The following is a 22,579-nucleotide window of genomic DNA, read 5'->3' as shown; positions in this document are numbered from 1 at the left end:
CTTTGTTACCATGTAACAGCGATGCCATAGAACAATAACACAGCTCGTAAACGGTCTTCATTGAGCCCTGGAGAGGATTTGCATTTTTTCTTTTATTTTCATTATGTTTAAGCCACCTTGAGAACAGAGAGCTAACATGACCTGCATCCTTGTTCACATTTATTAAAAGGAGAGAGGGGAGTTTTACAAGCGGAGAAACAGGCTCCAAAAGAACAAAATGATTGCTCCTAATTGCCTTCAAAAAGGATTCCCGGAAGAGAAAGAATTAGAGCCCCGAATTCTCCACGTAGAATCCAAATGCAGGATGTCTGGAAGAAATATCGCATGATTCCTCCCCAAGAGAGGTGCGTGGGAGACACGGGATCAGGAGTGCTACAGAATGAAAAGCCTGCCATTTACGAAGCCACATAAACAATGGTGAGCTACCATGCTTAACAGGGCCAAACAGCCGCCTACAGTAAACATTTAATTAGCTCAGAATTGTGCCACGGCTGTCTGCTCAACAGAGGCCAGCCAACGTGAAGTGTAGGGTTAGCCAGGGAGAAAACAGCTGTGCTGCTAAAATAGGCAGAAACTGCTTCTGTGGCTTAACTTTGGTTTCGCCCTTTTCAGTGATCAGCAAGTGTAAAAATCCGAAGGCTCTTAGGAGAGATTTAGCAGCAGCAGCAGCAGCAGCATCTTAACACCTGCAGGTTGCCTAGTCTGAGAGGTGCAGGATGAATGGGGCAGGGACAGCTCGCTTAAGGGGAAGATTCTCTCTCTCTCCCTCTCTCCCTCAGAGAGAGGGAGAGAGGGAGAGAGAGAGGAAATGAAGGTCTGGGTGTTAGAAAAGATCCCTGGCTTTGGAATGAAGATAATTTGATTCATATGTCACCACTGACACTCTGTTACTATGGGTAGTATGATGAACTCTCTGGGCTTCAGTTTCCTCATCTGCAAAATGGGTAGGGTGCTGGCCCCCAGGACTTGTGGGGTACCTTCCTCCTCTTGAACTATGATACTAATATCCTTATGGCATTCTTATACTACTCAGTTATTGAACCATGAATAAAAGGAAGGACCATCTTACTCTACTAATTCAGGAAAAAAGCCTGGAGCTTGGGAAACAAGGTTCTGGCTGATATCTGGTTTATTAACAAATAAGGAGAGCTCACATCCGTCTAGCACTTTACAGTTTACAAAGCACTTTACATCGGCAACACTCAAACAGATCTATGATCTCATGAATTTAGAAACTCCTTCCAAACAGACAGCTCACTACCAATCCATTCCTGCTCATGTTGGGGGGCTCGCCTTCATGTCTTCCCCCCCCAAAAAAATTGACACATTTTGGTATTTGATATAAGTTGGAGAACATAAATATATGTGTAAGGAAACAACTTTTAGATGAGATTTTTGATTGTTTTGATGAGAAAACTATCAGTAGAATCGCAGCGAGGACTCAGAATTTGTCAAAACTGATGATGATGATTGATGAAGATGAAGATGATGAAGACAATGAAAACTCTCATGTATATGTTTCTATGTGCCAGGCACATCGCTGAGCAGCTAACAATGATCACTTCATTTGATCCTCAGACTTAGGTGCTATTACTATCCCCATTCTACAGTTTAGGAAACAGAGGCAGACAACGTTTAAGTAATCTTCCCAAGCACTGTATCCACCATATCAGCTAGCTACATGCGGACTGGTACCTCACTTGTGTGGGGACAATTTATCATTTTAAAGCATAAGAGAAAGATCTTTTTATGTACTAAAAACTATTTTAAAAGATTCCAAAAAACAGGGGAAACCAGAACCAACGACATCCACTAGGAACTAAGGCAGGATGAGTACCGTTAATATGAGCAGTGGTTCTCTTTAAGCTGGAAAACTACAAAGCTCTTCCTGTCGGCTCTCTCAGGACCATGGAGACCTATCTAGCCAGATTTGAAGTTCCCAGTGGCAGAGCTTTGCTTTACTCTTTAAGTCCAGATCACTAGGGGTCCTGCTCACTAGGGTGCCAAAATAGGTACAAAGTCCCCTCTGCTCTTCCTTCTCAAGCCAGAGATAGCAGCAGAGAGTAATGAACCTTAGATAGCTTCAGAGCTCTTGGCCAATGATATCTGCTGGCTCCAACCAATTAGAGAAGCCTTCTCTCAGCAGACTGCTTCTATGTGCTCAAAAGCCAACATCACCGTGCCTTCTCCTCCCTTTAGATGCTTCTCCCGATGCTGTGCTTGGTGATGCTTACATGAGAACCCCCAAAGGAATAGTCTTTTTTTAAACTAGATAGATAGAAGATATAGATATATCTATCTATATAGATCTCTATCAATTGATAGGTAGAGATATGTCTTCAAAGGTTATATTATTTCTCATTTTCTTCTATTTATTCTCTATTCATAAAGTATGCTTGCGCATGGCAGCCAAGCTAAGCTCTGTGACCGGGAACTCCAAACCTGGCTAGACAGGTCTCTGTGCCCCAGAGATGGCTAGCAGGATGAGCTCTACCATTCTCCAGCTTAAAGAGAACTACTGCTCATGTTAACAGTTAACTCTAAACACACTTTAAAAAAATCACATTTTATGCAATTTTTAACATTTTTACTTCAAAATGTTTTGAGTTCCAAATTCTCTCACTTCCACTCTCCCTGGACCTTTGAGAAGGCAAGCCATTTTATATAGATTACATAAGTTATGCAGATTATATAAGTTATGAAAAACATTTCCACGTTAGGCCTGTTGTGAAAGAAAACAGCGACAATGAACAACCCAAAACCAAGATAAGTAAAGAAAAAGTATGTATTGATCTGCATTCAGACTCTATCAGTTCTTTCTCTGGAGATGAAGAGTTTTATCATCATAAGTCCTTCAGAATGGTTTAGGATTGTCCTATTACCCAGAATAGCTAAGACATTCACTGCTAATCACCATTCAATATTTTTGTTACTGTGTACGATGGACTCCTGGTTCTGCTCATTTCATTGTGTGTCAGTTCATGTAATTCTTTCTAGGTTTTTCTGACACCATCCTGCTCATCATTTCCTACAGCACACTAGCATCCTATCACAATCATATATAACAACTTCTTCAGTCATTCCCCAATGGATGGACTTCCCTTTAATTTCCAATTCTTTACCACCATTAAAAGAGGTGCTATATTGTTGTCCATACAGATCCTTTTCTTTCCTGTTTGGGATACAGACCTAGCAATGGTATTGCTTGGTCAAAAGTTATGCATGGTCTTACAGCCCTTCGGACATAGCTCCAAATTGTCCTCCAGAATCATTGGATCACCACTTTAAAAGCAATGCATTAGTATCTCAATTTTCCCACAGCCCCTCCAACATTTTCCATTTTCCTTTTCCTATTAGCCAATCTGATAGGTGAGCGGTGGTAGCTCAGAGTTCTTTTAGTTTGTATTTCTCTAATCCACAGTGATCTGGAGTATTTTTTATATGACTATGGATAGCTTTGATTACTTCATCTGAAAACTTCCTGTTTATGTCTTTTGACCATCTGTCAGTTGAAGAATGGCTCTTATTTCTAGAACTTTGACCTAGTTCTTTATAAATTTGAGAAGTGAAGTGTTTATCAGGGAAACTTGGTGTGATTTTTTTCACAATTATGATTACTATGTATTACCCTCCATCCTATTTCCCCTGTTTATTCTAATCTCTCTCTCACTCTCCTTTCACCCTGTCTATTCTCAAAAATATTTTGCTTTTGAATTTTACCTCAGCCAATCCACCCTTCCTCTCCCACCTTCTTTTTTCCTTTCCCTTTCTACTTTCTGATGTAGTAAGATAGATTTACGTACCCAACTGAGTATGTTATTCCCTCTTTGAGCTAATTCCAATGAGAGTAAAGTTCATGCATTCCCCCAACCTTCCCCATCTTCCTTTCCATTGTAAAAGCTCTCTCATGCCACTTTTGTATCAGATAATTCACCCCATTCTACCTCTTCCTTTCCCATTCTCCCAGTACATTCCTCTTTCTTGCACTTTATTTTTTATAGATTATTATCCCATAATATTCAACTCACACCCATGCCCTATGTCTATGTATACTCCTAATAACTGCACTAATAATGGGAAAGTTTCCTTTTTTCTTTTTTTTTTTTTTTAGGAGTTACAAGTATCATCTTCCCATTAAGGAATGTAAGCAGTCAACCTAATTAAGTCCCTTGTGATTTTCCTTTCCTGTTTAGATTTTTATGCTTCTCTTGAGTCTTGTATTTGAAAGTCTAATTTTCTATTCAGCTCTGGTCCATGCATTAGGAATGCTTGAAAGTTCTCTGTTTCATTGAATATACTTTTCCCCTGAAGGATTATACTCAGTTGCTGGGTAGATAATTCTTGGCTGTAATCCTATCTCCTTTGCCTTCCAGAATATCAGATTCCAAGCCCCTGATCCTTTAATGTAGAAATGATTAAATCTTTTGTTGTCCCAACTGCAGCTCCATGATATTTGAATTATTTCTTTTTGGCTTCTTGCGACATTTTATTCTTGAACTAGGGTCTGTAGAATTTGGTTATAATATGCCTGGGAGTTTTCATCTTGGGGTCTCTGTCAGGAGGTCATCAGTGGATTCTTTCAATTTCTGTTTTACCTTCTGGTTCCAATATATCAATATTTCTTGATAATTTCTTAAACCATGATGTCTAGGCTCTTTTTTATCATGATTTTCAGATAGTCCAATAATTTTTAAATTCTCTCTCCTAGGTCTATTTTCCAGGTTAGTTGTATTTCCAATGAAATAATTCATATTGTCTTCTATTTAATTTTTTTTATTTTTGCTTTGCTATTTCTTGATGTCTAATTGAGATATTAGTTTCCATTTTCTTGATTCTAGTTTTTAAATAATTATTTTCTTTCAATGAGCTTTTGTACAACCTTTTCTATTTGGCCAAGTCTGCTTTTAAGGCATTCTTCTCTTCGTTGGATTTTGTGTCTCTTTTAACATTTGGCCTATTCTGTTTGTTAAAGTATTATGTTTTTTCCTGCTTTTTGTTTGTTTGTTTGTTTTTGGTGTCTCCTCTACCAAGTTGTTGAATTTTTCCCATTATTTTCCTTCATCACTCTAATTTCTCTTTCCAATTTTTCCCCTACTTCTCTTTCTTGATTTTTAAAATCCTTTCTGAGCTCTTCCATGGCCTGAGACCAATTCATATTCTTTTCCTTTGAAACTTTTGATATAGCAGTTTTGACTTTATTGTCTTCTTCTGAGTTTTTGCTGTGATCTTCCCTGTCAAGATAGTACCTTTCCATAATTAGGGTCTTTTTCTACTGTTTGCTCATTTTTCAGCCTATTTCTTAACTTTAAACTCCATTGGGAAAATGGGATTCTGCTTCAAGGGTAGGGGGACACTGTGTAAAGCTTCGGATTTTTGTGCAGCTGTTTTCAGAGATAATTCTGGGGACTTGTAAATTTTCAGTTCTTCCAAGGTGATATGATCTAGAGAGAGGTGTGTTTACTACCCCCCTGAACTGCGCTCTGGTCTGTGAGTAACCACAAGCACTCTTTTCCTCCCTGACACTGAGACCAGGGTCCCAGTTCTCCTACAGCCATAAGCTCCAGTGTGCTAGGACTCCTCCTTGCCCTGGGGACTGTGACCTAGATCCAGGTATGGGAAACACAACAGAATCATGCCATCATTGTCAGCAAAGAGACCTCTGTAATCTCCTTCTGACCAACTGTCTGATGCTCTTATTGTCTGTAGGCTGAGGGGCCTGTAAACCACCACTCTTGCCACTGACTCAGTCACCCCTAAGGTGTATTACTGGTTTGCTGGGGTGCAGCCTGGGCTGACTGTGCTCTATTTTCACCCTGGTACAATAAACATATTCTATCTATCTTCTAAGCTATCTTGAACTGGAAAATCATTTCTCCTTGTCCTTTTTGGGAGTTTTCCTGCTCCAGAATTTGTTTTGAGGCATTATTTAAAGTTGTTCAAAGGGGTTTGGGGGAGAACTCAGGCAAGTCCCAGCCCTTTTTCTGCCATCTTGTCTGCACCTCCTAAACCTAAACACTCTTGATGAAGGCTGATATTTATGTGAAAAAGCTTTAAAGGTGAAAGACTATGTTTGAGTAGAGAAGAAAAGGGATTTCCCTAGCTGAAAAGAGTTGGGAATCAGCAGTCAATCAGGGATTCCAGCAGTGATTTTGTGTGGGGGACCACATGACATCCAAGTCATTCATGCAGAGTTGTGAATTTCTCCAAAGATGTGAGTTTTCCCACCTCATGTGTTTTGCTTCCTGGTTCCTACACAGATGTGTCCAATCTTCTCCATCATCAGTGAGTGCATTGGTGGGGAAATGTGACCTGGATTTATATGCATTTCAATTGATCAACATTTATCAAGATTTTGTATGTGTCAGGCAGTGTGGTAAGCTCTTGTAATCCATAGCCAGACAAAAGGGATTCCCTGTGCCTAAAGAACTCACAATCTAATGAAGGGAGATAGCATGCAAAAAATACATCCTAACAAGCTATATTCAGGGGGAAAAACCCAATAAATAAATAATACCGAGAAGTAGGAAAATTAAGAGACTTCCTTTGAAAGAGAAAGCTTCTTTTTTATTTGTTGTTGTTATTTCAGTCATCATGTCTGACTCTTCACAAACCCATTTGGGATTTTCTTTTTTTTTTTTATTTTTAAAAATTATTTTATTTGTTTTCAGTGTTCTACAATCACTTCCATATATCTTAGATTTTTTTCCCCTCCCTTCCTCTCCTTCCCCGCTACCTCTCCGCTCCCTCCCTGAGACAGTGTACAATCTTATATAGATTCTACACATACGTTCCTATTAAATACATTTTCACCTTAGTCATGTTGCTTAGAAGAGTTAAAATGAATGGGAGAAATTATAAAAACAAAAAAAAACATAATACAAAAGAAAATGGCATGCTTCATTCTGCAATCAAATTCTATACTTCTTTCTTGGGATGTGGAAGGCATTTTGCCTCAAGAGTTCATTTGGGATTTTCTTGACAAAGGTAATGGAGTCATTTACCATTTGATTCTCCAGCTCTTTTTACAGAAGAAGAAACGGAGGCAAACAAGGATAAGTGACCTGCCCAGAGTTCCATATCTAGTTAGTGTCTGAGTTCACATTTGACTTTTGAATTCAGGACTCAGGAAGATCTGTTTAAAAGACTCCAGGTATGAGATGCCTGAAAGGCAACTAGAGAGGTCAAATTGGATGTCTACAGAGAGGTTAAAGGAGAAAAGGCAGATCTGAGAATCATTAGCATAGAAATGGAACCTAAGTTCACTGGATTCAAAGAGTGAAACTGTGATACATTCTGTTTTTTTCAAGTATTTGCTTTAATGTGTTATCTATAATATGATTTCATTTCCTTTATTATTAAAGAATTGATTTTATTTAAGAACTATAAATTAGATTGTTGTGAATGGTTGGTTGTGTACCATTTCTTACTTTGTGGCTTTATTGTCATATGAGTGACTGGATATGCAGCTAGAAAATATATTAGATTGGGACTCAAAAAATAGACAGGTGGGTGGGGAAGTGCATTTCCCCTCACTGAGATTACTCCTAGGATCCTGAGAGAACTGGAGTATGACCGGAGTATGGTCTGCTCTGTAAACTCAGTCTTGTTAGGGGGAGAGCAGTTTGAGACAGTGAGAAAAACGGAGAGATGGGAGGGAATTTACACATTGTATGAGTTGTGTGAGGCCCCTGGGAGACACTGGGCTGTTGTTTATAACTTAGTTGGTATGTAGGCCTCACCGTATGTTTACACAGTTAGTTACATTACATTTTAACCCCTTGTAAGACAGGAGAACAAAGAAGGGGAGGCCCAGGAAAGGAGAGGGCAGAAAAGATTCAAATAGAGAGAAGGCTGAAAGAGGGAGGAGGAAGAGATGGGAGAGGAGAGGAGGGCAGAACAGAGGGGAACAAGAAGGTCAGTGAAGGTTAGGGGGGAGGAAAGAGGTGGGGAGAAAAGGCAAGGGGAAGGAGGGAGAGAAAATAGGAGAAAAAGAAAGAGGGGAGGAGGGTGAGAGAGAAACCTTGAGGAATGTTCCAGTCCCCTTAAGGGTCATCTAGCCCAACCACTGGATTTTTCTTAAAAGATGTGAGCACAGGAAAGGTTTGTGTCCTTGTCTACCGTTTCCCAGCTAGTTAGCAGTCTGAGCCAAGAACAGAATGCCGGTCTCCTAAGCTCTTCATGCTTTTCCACTCCATGGATGGAGCCCTGGATGAGCAATGATGCGGGGAAGATCAGTCACGGATGCCTTTTTTTTATTTTTAAAGAGGGAGAATATTCTCAAGTGATTTGGACGTTCCCCACTCAACAACATGATTCACCAATGCCAGGAAGAGAGGTCCAGTGACAATTTCCTTACGCCTTGAGAAAATGCGTAACTGAGTGAAACAAACTCAAATTCCTCAAGTTCAAGAAGTGTGTGATCTGAGGCAGAGGGTGGCATTCCACCAGCTGAAACAGATCACAGCATGTAAAGAACATCTATGCAGAGACGTCAACACACAGGGACAGGGTCTGGACTTGAAGATCCAGATCTATATCTCTTTCAGTACCATCCTGGGACAAGGTCCAACTTGCCATTGGACCTTGGCAATGATCCTTGGCCTAATACCATGATCAGGGACAGCCCTCCTGTGCCAGCCTGATCATTCCAGCCTCTTCATTCTCAAAGCTGGAACCACCCCCAGCAACATGGCTTGCTCCAGCTTCTCCTCTGTTGTTTGCCATATTCTGGGGCAAAGCAACATTGGTCTACATGTCTGCATGAAGGCATTTGCTTGATTCTCTCCCCACAGAAATGTGACCAATGGGGCAGCCAAGCACCCCAGCCTCCATGATCCTGGAAGAAATTCTCAGCTGCCCCTTGCAATATTTTCTCTCAAACAAAACAAAAATCTGAATTTTCACTTAGGATTTTTTTCCTTCCTCATTTAGTAGACTTTCGTTCTGAGTTCCTACATGGAGGAGCAAGAGTTGCTTTGATCTCAGAATGTAGGCATTCTTCTATCAGAACATGAATATCCAATAGAGGGCGACAGAGAGGCAGATGGCTGGAGTGACCAATGAGAAAAGGCACAGAACAAGTAGAGATGCTATCATGATGGAAGAGACTGAAGACAGGGAGAGAAGACTCAGCTCCACACTTGTACCGGCCTCTCTCCTTGTGCCCACCTTGCAGAATTCCTCTGTTCCTTAAAGAAGCATCTCAAACACAATCTTTAGTATGAAAGCTTTTCTGATACTCCAACCTGCTGGTGCAGTCCCATCCCAAACTTCTCTCTCTTTCTACATATACACATACATATATATACATATGTATATATAGACGTATATATGTACCCATATATGTATAGGTGTATACATATAAAGCTAAAGCAGTTGATATACGTACAATATATAATGCGCACCTATTTGCTTATATATGTATTAAACATATGCATCCATTTATTAACTTTATATATATGCTGTCAATACCTTAACATGCACTTGCTTCTCTCATTAGAATATAAACTCCTTAGGGGTGCAAAGTATTTCATCCTTGTATTTCTATAGCATTGTAGATTGAGTGCTAGGCCTGGAGTAAAAAAGATCATGGGTTCAAATCGAGGCTCAGATATTTACTATCTGTGTGACCCTAGGCAAGTCACTTAACCTCTGTTTGCCTCAGTTTCCTCGTCTGTAAAATAGGGATATTAATAGTACCCATCTCTCAGGATTATTGATCGATGGAGGTCAGATTTCTAAAGTCCTTAGCACAGTGAGTACTGTAGAAACAGTAAGCACTATGTATTGGCTATGTATTGTTGCTAATATTTATTGGTAATTAATAATAATTACTGATAATAGTCACTTTTATCCCCAGCATCTGGTATGTCGCATAACACATGACTTAATAAATGCTTACCGATCCATTCATTAATTAATGGTCTGGCTAGAGGCAAGGAGATGACAGGAAGAAAGTCTCATTGCTTCAATGAACCTTTCACTGCCTGAAGGAATTGGAGGATTTCTAGTACACCAAATAAACTCTTTATGGTCAGCTTCTGGGAGGAGAGAGTGGGCAGGAAGGGATGTGTTTCAATCTGCACTGTTAGGAGGATCTTCCAAATCAGCAAGATTCCAGACCATTGAAATATTTGAATCAAGTCAATTCAACCTGCATGATGAAGCACCCTTTCCATATGAGACATGGTGTCAAGTTAGAGCACTGAAGTGTGATCTCTCCCAATGAAGACTTCCTTTGAGACCTCATCGGACCCCAGAAGTGACTCTGGGATTTCAAAGACTGCCCCTAGGGAGCACAGTCTCTGATAGGATGCACCAAGTTAGAAAGACTTAGAGTCTGGTGTGTGTATGTGTGTGTATGTGTGTGTGTGTATGTGTACGTATATGTGTGTGCATGTGTGTGTATGTTATACACAGACCAGCCTGCCTAAGGTCCAGGAAGATCAGTGCCAGGATGTTCAGTGTCAGAGGGATGCAGATTTTGGCCACAACAATTTTCAAAGATCATCCACTTACTTGTAGTGGAGCTACTTTCTGTACCAACGGAAGGTGTGCTAACTGAACGAGTCCTCCATCCTGCATATCATTTAAACATATTTACGAGACATGATAGATATAGCTCCAGCTATTTGGGGTGGAGGTGGGGGTAGTTTCAACACTAAAACAAGTGGTGAGGTCATCCCACATTATCGCTGAATGGGAATTCCAGTCTTCCTTACCCAGAATCAAACAGAGCTCTTGTTTAGACTAACATTTTAATATGTAACACTGACTCATTCCACTACATGTTAACTAATCAAGCAACAAACTTTTGACTACTATGTGCCAGGCACTGATCTAAAACCTGAGGATACAAATGTACCATGGTGTTCTAACTCACTGTCCCAGAACCAAGCTGTTACATCTGGCCTTCGGGGCTCCAGGGTGTACCTCAGAATGTCTGGGGTGTCTTTCTAGCTTTACTGCCCTTGGCTCGAGCCCCTGTTGACTGATATCCCTCCCCCATGAGACACCAGTGAGTAGCCCCAGTTCCATGTAAACCACAGCATCCAATAGCTTTTACAGAGAGATGTTTGCTTCAAATATAGAAAGAACTGAGGTATAACTATTTTCCCCAACACCTTGGAGGCCTACTCTGTCCTACATCACCTGAGTCTGTAGGCTCAGAACCTAACTCATACTGACATAGCATTGGTCATACCAAGTTCACGTCCACAGAAGGCATCCTTGAAAGTCTTTGCCTCAGATGCCACTGGGCTGGGGCCCCAAAGGTCTCTACTCCTCAGGAATTCAGTGACACATTGGCTCTGAGATTCAGAAGCTGGAGGTCTCTCCTGACTCCTTGAATTCAAAAGGTTGGGAGCTCCAAGCTCCTTCAACTAAAAGGGAAAAGAGAGACTGCAAAGGCCAAGGGCTGAGGCCCTTTCATTGGGAAAATGGCCCCAAAGGAGAGAAGGCTTCTTTCACCTTTCAGTTCTTTTTCAAGAATGAAGGACAGACACAACCACACTTTCACTGGACACAACACAAAAGACACAACAGTATCTTTCACCGGACACTGTGATGAACAGTCACCAAATGAAGCTGAGGACCCTTTTGGAATGCCTCTGAAGACAATCAAGGGGCCTCCTCTTCCATACACGTTGAGCCCGTCGGAACCAGTGACAGATTGCATATACATACTTTACAAGGTCCTTCCATTCTATGTCATCATGACTACAAGGGAAGCAATCTCCCCTCCCACCTATCCCTCCCCTCCCCAATCCTCCTCCATGTGGAGAGACAACTTCTGAGGCACTCTAGGCATGCTCAAGATCCCCATTACACAAAGACAAATCAAAAAGTCCTTGCCTTAAAGGAGTTTATGTTCTACTGGGGGTGCCCACTAGGCAGAGCAAATATTACAGAGCTCTTGGACTCTGTACTGTAACAGATAAACATAATGTTACTCAAGATTTTCATGCCATTTGCCTAATTTCTCATCTTTCTATTATTAGAAGGTAAAATGTCAAACAAGAAAACATGTATTTGTACTTTTTTATTAAAAAAAAACTAATCCGTCAGTAAACCAACAGACATTTGTTAAGTATTGATTATTTTCAAGCACTTTGTACGGCACTAGAGATTTCGTTGTTCAGTTGTTTTGGTTGTGTCTGGCTCTGTGTGATCCCATTTAAGGATTTTCTTGGCAAAGATACTGGAGTGGTTTTTCATTTCCTTCTCCAGCTCCTTTTACAGATGAGGAAACTGAGGCAGAGTTAAGTGACTTGCCCAGGCTCACACAGCTAGTAAGTGTCTGAGGTCAGATTTGAACTCAGGAAGATGAGTCTGTCTGATTCCAGACCAGCATCCAATCCACTGCATTACCTAGCTGCCATTTACTCAGATAGCCCCGGATTATATAAGTCTCAGTTTTATTGTTTTAGTTTGTATCATAGTCTCCCCTGGTGTTGTCTATCTTTACAATCTCACCCCACTACCCATTCAACCCAAATTCTAGTTGATTTAACTAAAGCTGCTGCTGACGACTCCCACTGCCAACAGCCTAATCCAGTTATGTGAGGACTGCTCCCGATTTCTGAATGGAAAAGAGCAGAGGTTATTCTCATTCAGCCACCTCATTAAAATATCCGCCAATCAGAATTGTCTTACCTTTGCCAGCAGAAGCCAAATGATGCATCAGGCTAATCAGAAGGAAGATGTGCCCATGTTTAACGGACCCTTCAGACCTCACTCAAGGTCTTTGCTCACTGAGAGAGGCCATTGATCCAATCTGATAGACACTGATAACCTAAATAAAACATTGACGGTGTTTGGCTCTCAGTTTATCTTAATTTTCGAATGTAACAGGGTTCAGAAATAGAAGGGAACTAGCCCTATATAGTGCAATCCCTTTGTTTCATAGATTAATAAATATGTCCAAGGTTAAACAGATTGAACAAGTACAAGATGTCAGAAATTGGATTTGAATTCAGACCTTCAGACTTGAAATCTGACACTTTCCCCGACAGGCTCCCATCAAAGGCCCACCCAATGTGATACATCAGAATTCTGTCGTTCACTTTTGTTCTGGAGATCTTTCTCTAGAGCAGGACTGTTTTACACTTTTGTGTGACCTGGACCCCTTCTCAGGATCATGGTTTTCAGTGCATAAAATAAAACACCCAGGATTGGGAAGGAACTCAATTTCACTGAAGTAGTTATCAAAGTATAGAGAAGGACAGACAGTGGATTTCAGGTAAATACCGCAGCTCTTAAAAAAAATACAAATGTTTGAAAGTTTTGTTGGTTTTGTTCAGTTGTGTCTGACTCTTTGTGATTCCATTTGGGGTTTTCCTGGCAAAGATACTAGAGTATATTGCCATTTCCCTCTCCAGCCCATTTTACAGATGAGAAAACTTAGGCAATCAGAGTTATAGTGACTTGCCCAGGATCACATGGCCAATAAGTTACAGATGCTGAATTTGAACTCAGGTCTTCTTGACTCCAGGGCCAGTGCATTATCATCTGTGATACATAAATAAACAGGAGGGCAATCTCTGAGGATAACGAGCTACTACTTTATAACTGGTGGAAAACCCACATAAGAAGGTTTAGCTGCAGGGCAAATAGACCCCCAAATCCCCAAAAGAAGAGGAGAAACCATGGAACACATCAGTTCACTAACACTGGAAAGTAGGGAATGAGGCCAGGGACTTGGTGGAAGGGATTCTGGGTTCCCTGTGGGGAAGGAGGTTGGAGTGTAGCCTGGGGCAGAGAAGGCACAGGGTGTTGTGGTTTGTGGAGATGAGTATCTCAAGACATGGATGTTTTCCTTAAATGAATATATACTCCCAAAATATAAAAGAAAATATAAATTTTGTTTTCGTATCCCTACTGTCTGGAAGCTATATGGTGCAGTGGCTAAAAATGCCTGTCTTGGAATTAGGAAGCCTCATCTTCATGAGTTCAAATCCAGCCTCAGATAGTTACTAGCTGCATGACCCTGGGCAAGTCATTTAACCTTGTTTGCCTCAGTTTCCTCATGTCAGCGATGAGCCGAAGAAGGAAATGGCAAACCACTCCAGGTATTTCCACCAAGAAAACCCAAAAGAATTGAGTCGCGAAGGCACTACTGAGCAGCAACAGTCTCTGAGTAAAAGGTGGAGGTGATTACAAGACAAAAGCTTGCCTGTAGGCAGGTTTCTCCTGGGCTTAGGTGAAGGGTGAAGGACTCACATGATGTGGGAAAGTGTGCCAGCTTGATTGAATCTTAAAAAATAGCATTCGAAGTTGGTTTTTTTTAATCTTAACTTTGAAAAATTTTTAAATTTTCAATTTTATAACCCTCTGATCTCATATAGTGACTTTTTGGAATTGAAAAATGAAAATTTCTTTAACTGAAGTAGCTTTTCCTTGGCTAATTTTAAGCTGAGAAAATCCTCATCTTGCCCTTCTTTTACCTCTTGGAGGCCTCATGTGCTCCCCACATATCACAGCTCTACGTGCCGTGGGGACAAAGGTTTGCTTGTTTCTCAGTTACCTTGACCAAATTGCTGCAAAGTCAACAGACTTTTATTCTCCTAACATATCATAAGCATTAGACATGAGGGTGAAAATTTGCCACAACAAAATACATATGTAAGAACTCAACTAAGTGTGAGAGTGTGATTAGGAAGAGTTTTACAATTGATAAAAATATAATATGATCTATTTATTCTCTATGCTCGGTCAGTTTTCAGTCATGTCCAAGTTTTCATGACTCCATTTGGGGTTTTCTTGGCAAAGATCCAAGAGGAGTTTGCCATTTTACAGATGAGGAAACTGAGGCAAGCTGGGTTAAATAACTTGCCCAGGATCCCAAGGCTAGTTAAGTATCTGAGACCAGACTTGAACTCAGGAAAATGAGTCTTTCTGAGTCCAGGCCTGGCACTATATACACTGCACCCCCTAGCTGCTTTATGTATTTGGGAGAGAGAGAGAAAAGGAGAGACAGACAGACAGACAGACACAGAGACAGACAGAGAGCGAGAGCACTGGATATACTACCTATGTGCTATATGAACAGGGGATAATAGGCACCCTATGCACTACTTTAGGTCTACTTTAACCTCTGATGCTGGGATTATTGGGCAACTACTGTATCTAGGTTCTTTTTTTTTTAACTTTAGCTTCTTTGGCTCTTGAGCAATATTGTACTTTGTCTCCAAATGAATCCACCTCTCTTTATTAGATATATTCTTGTTTTTTTCTTATATATCGTGTGTGACTTTTAGAAAAATGGTCTATGTATGCACACATTTTTTTTTCTATAGCCTATTGTGCTCTAAATCCAGCTACTTCTCATTCCTTGATCAAAGGTGCCATGGAGCATCTTGGACATCCTTCTTCCCAATCTTACTGGAAAGCCCTGGTTCCCATTGAATAGAAGCATGATGTCTAAGCCCAGTGACTGGTGAAGGAATCAGGAATCCAACTGATCCGTTCTATCCACTGGATCCACCCAGCTTTCCAAGGAGCATTTTCAAAGCACAGATCTGTCTGACTTTGCAAGTCCTTTGCTCAGGAAGTTGCCCCACATTATTGACAGGACAAAATACAAATTCCTCTGTTTGCCTTTAAGGCCCTTCCCAATGCAGTGTCCTCTGCCTATTCAAGCTAGATACCCACTTGTAGCCTCCTGCTCTTCCTGCTGAACAAGCCTCTGTTTCCTGTCTATAATGTTCCATTTTGAGTTTGCCCGTCTTTCTAAAGGCTGTGCTCACTGTCCAGAAGGCCCTCCTCCTTTCTTCTTCCTCTTCATCTTCCAAGGCTCAATGTGCATTCCTCATCTCTTCCTCCATGAGGCCCGTGCTGCTCCTCCAACCCGGATGGTGAAAGTCCCCCCCTTTACTAAAATCACTTTGTATTCACTGGGCACTTTTCAGTGTGTACATTATTTCCCCCGCTCCAGTCCCCGCCCCCATCATAACATGCTGTTCTTTCTCGTGTTTGTATTTCCAGAACCTAAAAATTTGCCCAGCACATAGTGGGCAGTTAATGGTTGTGGAATGAATGAGTCAGTAGGCAATAAACGTTTAGTAAGCACCTGCTATGTGCCGGACACTGTACTAGATGCTAAGGGGGCAAACATGGAAGGAAAAAAAAAGAAGATAATTCCTGCCAACCCTCGGTGAAAAGTTGGGGTTTAGGGGTTTCTTGGCTTGGGGGCACAATGATTGCTAGAGAAACCAAAGAAAATGAGTGCAGCCAGGTGGGAAAGGAGGAGAGTCTCTGGAGACAACTGTCTGGTCTCCTTTCCTTCAATGGAAGATTTTATGACTCCACCCTCCAAGGATGAGGTGGGAGGAACAAGGCCAATTGAGTCAGCCTTGATGGAGGATGAAATTTGTCCCAGATGAGCCTACTGGGGCATGGAGGGGAAGTTAAATAAATCCAAAAGGAGTGCTGGTTGGTAGGAAATAAGATGGCTGAATGAATGAATGAATGAATGAACCTCTCCTTTCTTCAACAAACATGTAGTAGGAAAATAGAATACTCCACAGTTAGGTTTGGGTTGTAGCCTCAGATCTCTTACTTGCTTACTGTGTGGTTGTAAGAAAGCTTCTCAGCTTCTCTGCTGTCTTCATTTCTTTTTTTTTAATTATTATTCTATGGCTTTATTTTGAAATAGGAAAAATGACAAGCCATGACTTGCTTATGGAAAAGGCTTTGGGGGATGGGACAGGAAGGCTGGTAGGTGGGCAAGGAAGTCCTCTAATGGAGGCAAGAGGAGTCAGAGAAAGTCCCCAGTCAAGCCACTCTCAGAAGAAAATATCTAAACAAAAATTTCCAGTAAAAATCACATGGAAGTAACCAAAGGGAGCTGTTTGAACAGAGATGATTAAAAAGCCTGGGATTTCACACTCTAGAGTGCTCTTCAAATCAAGGAGGCACAAAACCATTGCACCATTTTCTAAGTATCTATGGGTACTTCCGCATTTTTCTAAATGTTTCATTGGTAATGCTCAGTTAAGTAAGTCTTGTTCCAAAATAATCTATAATGTAACGAGTGTCATCCAAAGGACCAACATGAATGAAGTCATTCAGGCTGCTGATTCTACAATGCTACTGTGCAAAACTTTCCCAAACCTAAAGCAAGGTATTCCAGGTAAAACCTGTCTGCTCCTGACTAGCCAAGAGATATTGATCACCCACTGTCACCCAGTAGGAATAGACGTTTACATCATGGCAAGGTATGGTCTTGAAAAAAACAATTTCACTTCCATTAAAATGGGTTTCATTGCTGCTAAAGTCCTTATAAGTTATGCTGGGTGCTGGGAAATGTGATCCATGAGCTGTGGAATTTGTACAGTTAATAGGTTCTTGAGTGGCCTCATTTATTTCAGGTCTTTCAGGTCCTTGCTCAGCGTTGGTGGCTGATGCCTCCCACAGCCCCACAATCAGGCTCGCAAACAAGAATCACAGGCTGCCCAGAAACTCAGGAGTGACCTCTGGGGTGCTGCCTTCATTTCTACATCTGTAACAGGACATAGGGTGGCGAGGTAGTACCTCGCGAACTGAGTACCAAGCCTAACGTCAGGAAGACTTCAAGTGTCGTCTCAAATACTTACTAGATGGGTGACCCTGAACAAGTCACTTGCCTGTATTTACCTCAGTTTCCTCACCCATAAAATGAACTGGAGAAGGAAATGACAAACTACTCCAGTATCTTTGCCAAGAAAACCCCAACTGGGATTAAGAAGAGTCAGACATCACTGAGCAGCAAGAGGAGATTGGACTAGACAACATCACTTCCATCCAATACTAACATTCCACTATTCTCTGATCTCAAAGCATTTTCCAGACACAATCTCACTATCAGCTATACTGATCACGTTGTTCAAATGCAAAACTTCTGCTTTCCAAAAAGACTGTTTTATGGAGAACTCACACAAGGCAAGCATTCACAGGGTGGTCAGATGAAACACTACAAGGACACTCTCAAGGTTTCGCTTAAGAACTTTGGAATTACTTGTATGACATGGGAGACGTTGGCACAGGACCACTCAGCATGAAGTGCCCACATCAGAGAAGGTGCTGTGCTCTGTGAGTGAAGCAGAATTGAAATAGCTCAAAAGAAATGAGAGATGAGCAAGTTTAGAGAAGCCTCCTCAAATGTTCATATGGACTCTTTGTGCCCAACCACAGATAGAACATTCCAAGCTCACATTGGTTTGATCAGCCACAGTCAGGTGTACTGTACCTTGACTCAGGCATGGTGATGTCATTTTGGTTCTCTTGGAGAGGACAACACCAACCATGTTATGCTAGAAGCAGTAATGCTGGAGACAAACAAAGTGGGTCTTCATTTATTGTTTTAAAAAGGGTGTGTTCTTTAAACTATAGGCCAATGAGCATGATTCTCATTCATGACAAAATTTTAAAATGTTTTATTATCACAATATGGAAAACAACTTGGGTAGAAATAGAAGCAGTAGTCACAAAGTATTAGCAAGAAGAACAGATCCTCAATTATTCATTTAGCAACCACTTATGAAGCTCCTACTCTGTGCCACGCTGTAATTGTGCTGAGGATACAATGAAAGAGACCAAACATCCCCTGCCTTCCTGGAATCAACACTCTCTTAGGGCATACAACATTTATTGTATTTTCAGAATAAGTACTGGATAAATTTTAGTTATGACAAATTACTGAACAGGAAGATCAGGAAAAAGGCAGTTGTAGACATTTTCTGTACTTTGACTGGACTGGGTGACTCCATCTAGAACTTTCAGCTTTTCTGGGAACTTATAAAACTGAACAAGACCTGTTACTCACCATGGTCAAAACTGACTTCGGGCTTCCTTCCTTGGTATAATTGTGCAACTTTGACTTGGGAATTATAAATGGTGGCTCGTCTGTTAAATCAAAAGGAACATTCCTCCTCCACCCCAAACACACACACACACCCTCCAAGGGAGGCAATTTACCCATCAGAATTTGTCTTGCATCAAAATCTAACTTTCCTCATATTCCCCAAAACCTTATCCAGCCAAGAATTTCAAAGAAAGCTAGTCCATCACCCTTTGATTGAACCAGAAGCAGATTTAATGATCATTTTCTAATAAATGTAAACCAAAATCTGTTTCAAGAACTCTGAGGTTCCAGAGATCTCCTCAATTCCCCAGATCCTATTACTGTGTTAAGGGGGGCAGGGAAATAGAGAGCTAGTTGGTTGGGCTGTAAAGTATTGTTCCAAATCACTGAGACAAATGCAAAACAAAAGAAAACAACTCCTTTGATTAAGGCTGAGAAAACTGGTAAGATGACATATGATGGAAAGATGGAATTATGCTTTTTTCCTGTGGACACATCCATCTCCCCTTTCTCTTTTTCCCTCCTTAGGATGTAAGCTCCTTGACAGAAAAGGCTATGCAGTTTTCCATTTTTTGCATCCTCAACATCCAGCATCAGACCCTCCAAATAGTAAGAACTTAATGACTGTGGAAATGAAACTAGACCAAATACAGACTAAAGTAACATCAGTCACTTTGTGTCTAAAGCACTGGACCAGACCTGGGATATCTCCAGTAGTTCTGATCTATGTCTGGACACTGAACCCAGGTGGCTCTGGGAGAGAAAGTGAGGCTGTGACTTTGTACAGCCTTCCCTCTCTCAAATCCAATTCATTGGATCTTTCTGATGTCATGAGAATGAAGGACAAACCACAACCATACAACCACAACTGCTCTAGGTCCTAGAGGTGAAGGTGGGGGATGGGTTCAGGAAAGAAATAAAAGATGAACCCCCTATCTTGGAAGAAAATAAAAGTATACAGGCACCACAACTCTGACCTCAACTTCTTAAATACACTCCACGTGTCTTCTTCAATAGAATATAAGCTCCATGAGGACTGGGCCCCCATCATTTTGGTCTTTGGATTGCCCGATGTCTTGTTTGGTGCCTGGCATAAGGGGAGTGATTAATCAATGCATGCTGACCAGTTGTCTTTTGTTCTGGACAGTTGTGGCTGCTCGAGGACTCAGGAAATCTTTCACAGAGTAGGACATTACAAAATGCCACACTTGACCATCATGGTGTCATCTTAAAGTGCCTCAGTTATTTTGAGGGAGTGGCTTTATGGTCTTACTTATCATTTGATTTCCAAAATGGAACTGACTCTTCCCTGGAGGGAAGGATGGAGAAAGTTGATTCACCAAATCAACACAGAACTTTACCCCACCAAAGTACATCATTATTCTGCTTGGAGATCATTTGGCATTTACACACCGGCTCTGCCTTCATACTTCTGGGCCTCAGTGAGATCTCCTAGGAAAGAAGGAATTCCCTTTTGTGACTACCATGAAAGGGATGTAACCTTACTGGAAGGTTAGTGTGTTTACTGGCCTGGAGGACCTTGGAAAGCCTCCATCCCTCGGGGCTCCTGACCACCCCTCCCCATTCTCTTTTTGATTTTCAATCATAGTCTTGAACCTCTTTCTCCTGATACACTTGGGGTGCTCACTGTATTCAGACTTCTTTACTGTAGAATCAGGTGGGAGTTCAGTCAAAGGAAGGGGGCACAAAGGCCTATCTGAGAAAAAGAGAAATGGGTCTTTGGGACCTAGATTGTTGGCCAATAAAATGGGAACTTTCTACTGCAACAACAAAAAATACTAGAGGTTATTATGAAGTTTAGTTCAGTTATGACAGCTGCAACATACATGTTTCAAGCATCCACATATGTTTGTTAATCATCCATGTTACTCAAGGTAGATGAGGGTTTAAATCACTAATTTTCAGAACTGACATCTTCCCATGGCCCTCACTGACTACTCTTAAGTAAAACTAAATCATTTACTTTTCTTTTTAATCTTAAATAAAAAATCTTCTTAAAATTTAAACTTTTTTAGTAATTACTAGGTAAGTAAAATATACTCAAGGGATTTTAGATATAAATTATATTTTCACATGAACTGATGTATTTGTCTCATAGAACTGTTTAGAAGACCCTTTGGAAGGGTTCAATGGAGGACACAGACATGAGTCATAAAGAATGAGAAGGCATAGGTGAGTTATGATCTGCTTCCTTGGAAGAGTACCTACTTTGAAGAGATCACCAATTCATGGAAATATCACAGAACTGAAGTCTGATGAGTTGTCTTCTATGCCAAAGGCATCATCACTCACAGTCCTAACCATTTTCTGAAAATAACTCTTTGGTTTACTAGCTATTGACTACAGGCAATTCACCTCTTCTCTCTGGGTCTGTTTCCTCAAGTGTAAAATGAATGCGTTGACTTAGACAAGGCCCAAAGGTTCTTCCAGCTCTAGCCTTTCTTTCTATTTCCCTCTGGGACTTTTTTGATTGTTCTTACTGTCCCACCCAGTGCCACCCTCTGTTCAATATCCTTCTGGTCATCCCTTCTGGCCATCCCTTCTGCCCTCCTGTTGCCCCTGCTGCTGGATGTCAGCTTTGGTGAAATCTGCAGGAGTGATTAAGTCGCTTATTTTCCATTTGCTACCTAGTACCTCCTTTCAGCACCCAAGTGTTTGTTTTCTGGTCCTTCAGGGATACAATATTAGGAGGCAGTGATATAACCAAGAAGGACCAGAGAGGACAGTCTGATCATCATCCCCAGTAATGCATTAGCCAGAAACCTGAGCAAGCCACTTCAAAGTTCCTCCTAAGTCAGATCTTTTATGCATCTCTGCCTTCAGCTCTCTTGGTATGGAGGAGTCACCTACTCCCTTACTGTTCCCAGGTCCTGCATTAGCTTCCGATGAACATAATTCTTTACTCTAGAAGGACCATTTTTCCAGGTTCTGAAAAGATGGAAACATTGATGACTGCCTGCTGGATTCACACAATAAGATCTAAGCTGTTTGAGGCCAGGGGCTGTTCCATGTATAGCAGGCACTTCATAAATGCTTGCTGGGTTGAGTAGCTGAAGGTTTCACTGTCCCTGGACATCCAGACCAGTTCCCAAGAACCAGATACAAGCCGCTGCTTAACTAAGGGGTGGAGAATGAAAGCCGAACTGGGCCAACTGGACCCTGCTCAGCACCCACACTTACCCCGGGTCCTTAGGACTTAGGGCTTGAAGGGACCTTAGAGATGGCGTCACCAGATCATCAAATTCCAGATTTAGAACTGCAAGTGCCCTCAGGAACCCTCTAAGGCAATTTCCTCATTTTACAAACGTGGAAACTGAGGCCCAGAGAATGAAGGGGGCATGCCTAAAGTCACACAAGACAAAAACAAGAGGAGACGGGGTCCTAGCTAGCTCTCCCAGGGCAGGATCAAGTGCTCTCCCTTCTGGCCCTTCCCACTGGTAAAGCAGAGCCCAGCTCCGGGCTCATGACCGGGCTCATCTTCCTACTACACAGGCCCCGCGAGTCCCAGTTTGTGGTCCTCTAGCCGAACGAGAGCGGAGATGAAAGCTGGCACCGGACTGAGTCTTTTCCTGGCCATGGCCAGGAGCCTCCCACATTAGACCCAGGCCTGGGTTTTGTTTCCTCCTTCTCGGCTTTTGTATTGTTAGAGATCTAGCTAACCTGGGGTCCTTCTCCCCCCTCCCCCGATCCCCCCCACAACTCCCAAGAAAAGCTGGG

At 41.5% G+C, this 22,579-nt stretch overlaps 1 long non-coding RNA gene across 1 annotated transcript; it reads left to right on the top strand.

The window, feature by feature from the left end:
• The first annotated feature begins 38 nt into the window (after positions 1–38).
• LOC140510328 (uncharacterized) lies at positions 39–21,414 on the top strand. Its single transcript, XR_011969196.1, has 3 exons — positions 39–417; positions 17,370–20,353; positions 20,961–21,414. It is a non-coding gene; the product is annotated as an uncharacterized lncRNA (long non-coding RNA).
• The last annotated feature ends 1,165 nt before the right edge of the window (positions 21,415–22,579 follow it).

The sequence above is a fragment of the Notamacropus eugenii genome, chromosome 6 (assembly GCF_028372415.1).
Source record: "Notamacropus eugenii isolate mMacEug1 chromosome 6, mMacEug1.pri_v2, whole genome shotgun sequence".
In the NCBI taxonomy this organism is placed as follows: Eukaryota; Metazoa; Chordata; class Mammalia; order Diprotodontia; family Macropodidae; genus Notamacropus; species Notamacropus eugenii.
The sequence above is the reverse complement of the archived record's forward strand: the minus strand, read 5'-3'. Positions and strand labels throughout refer to the sequence as shown.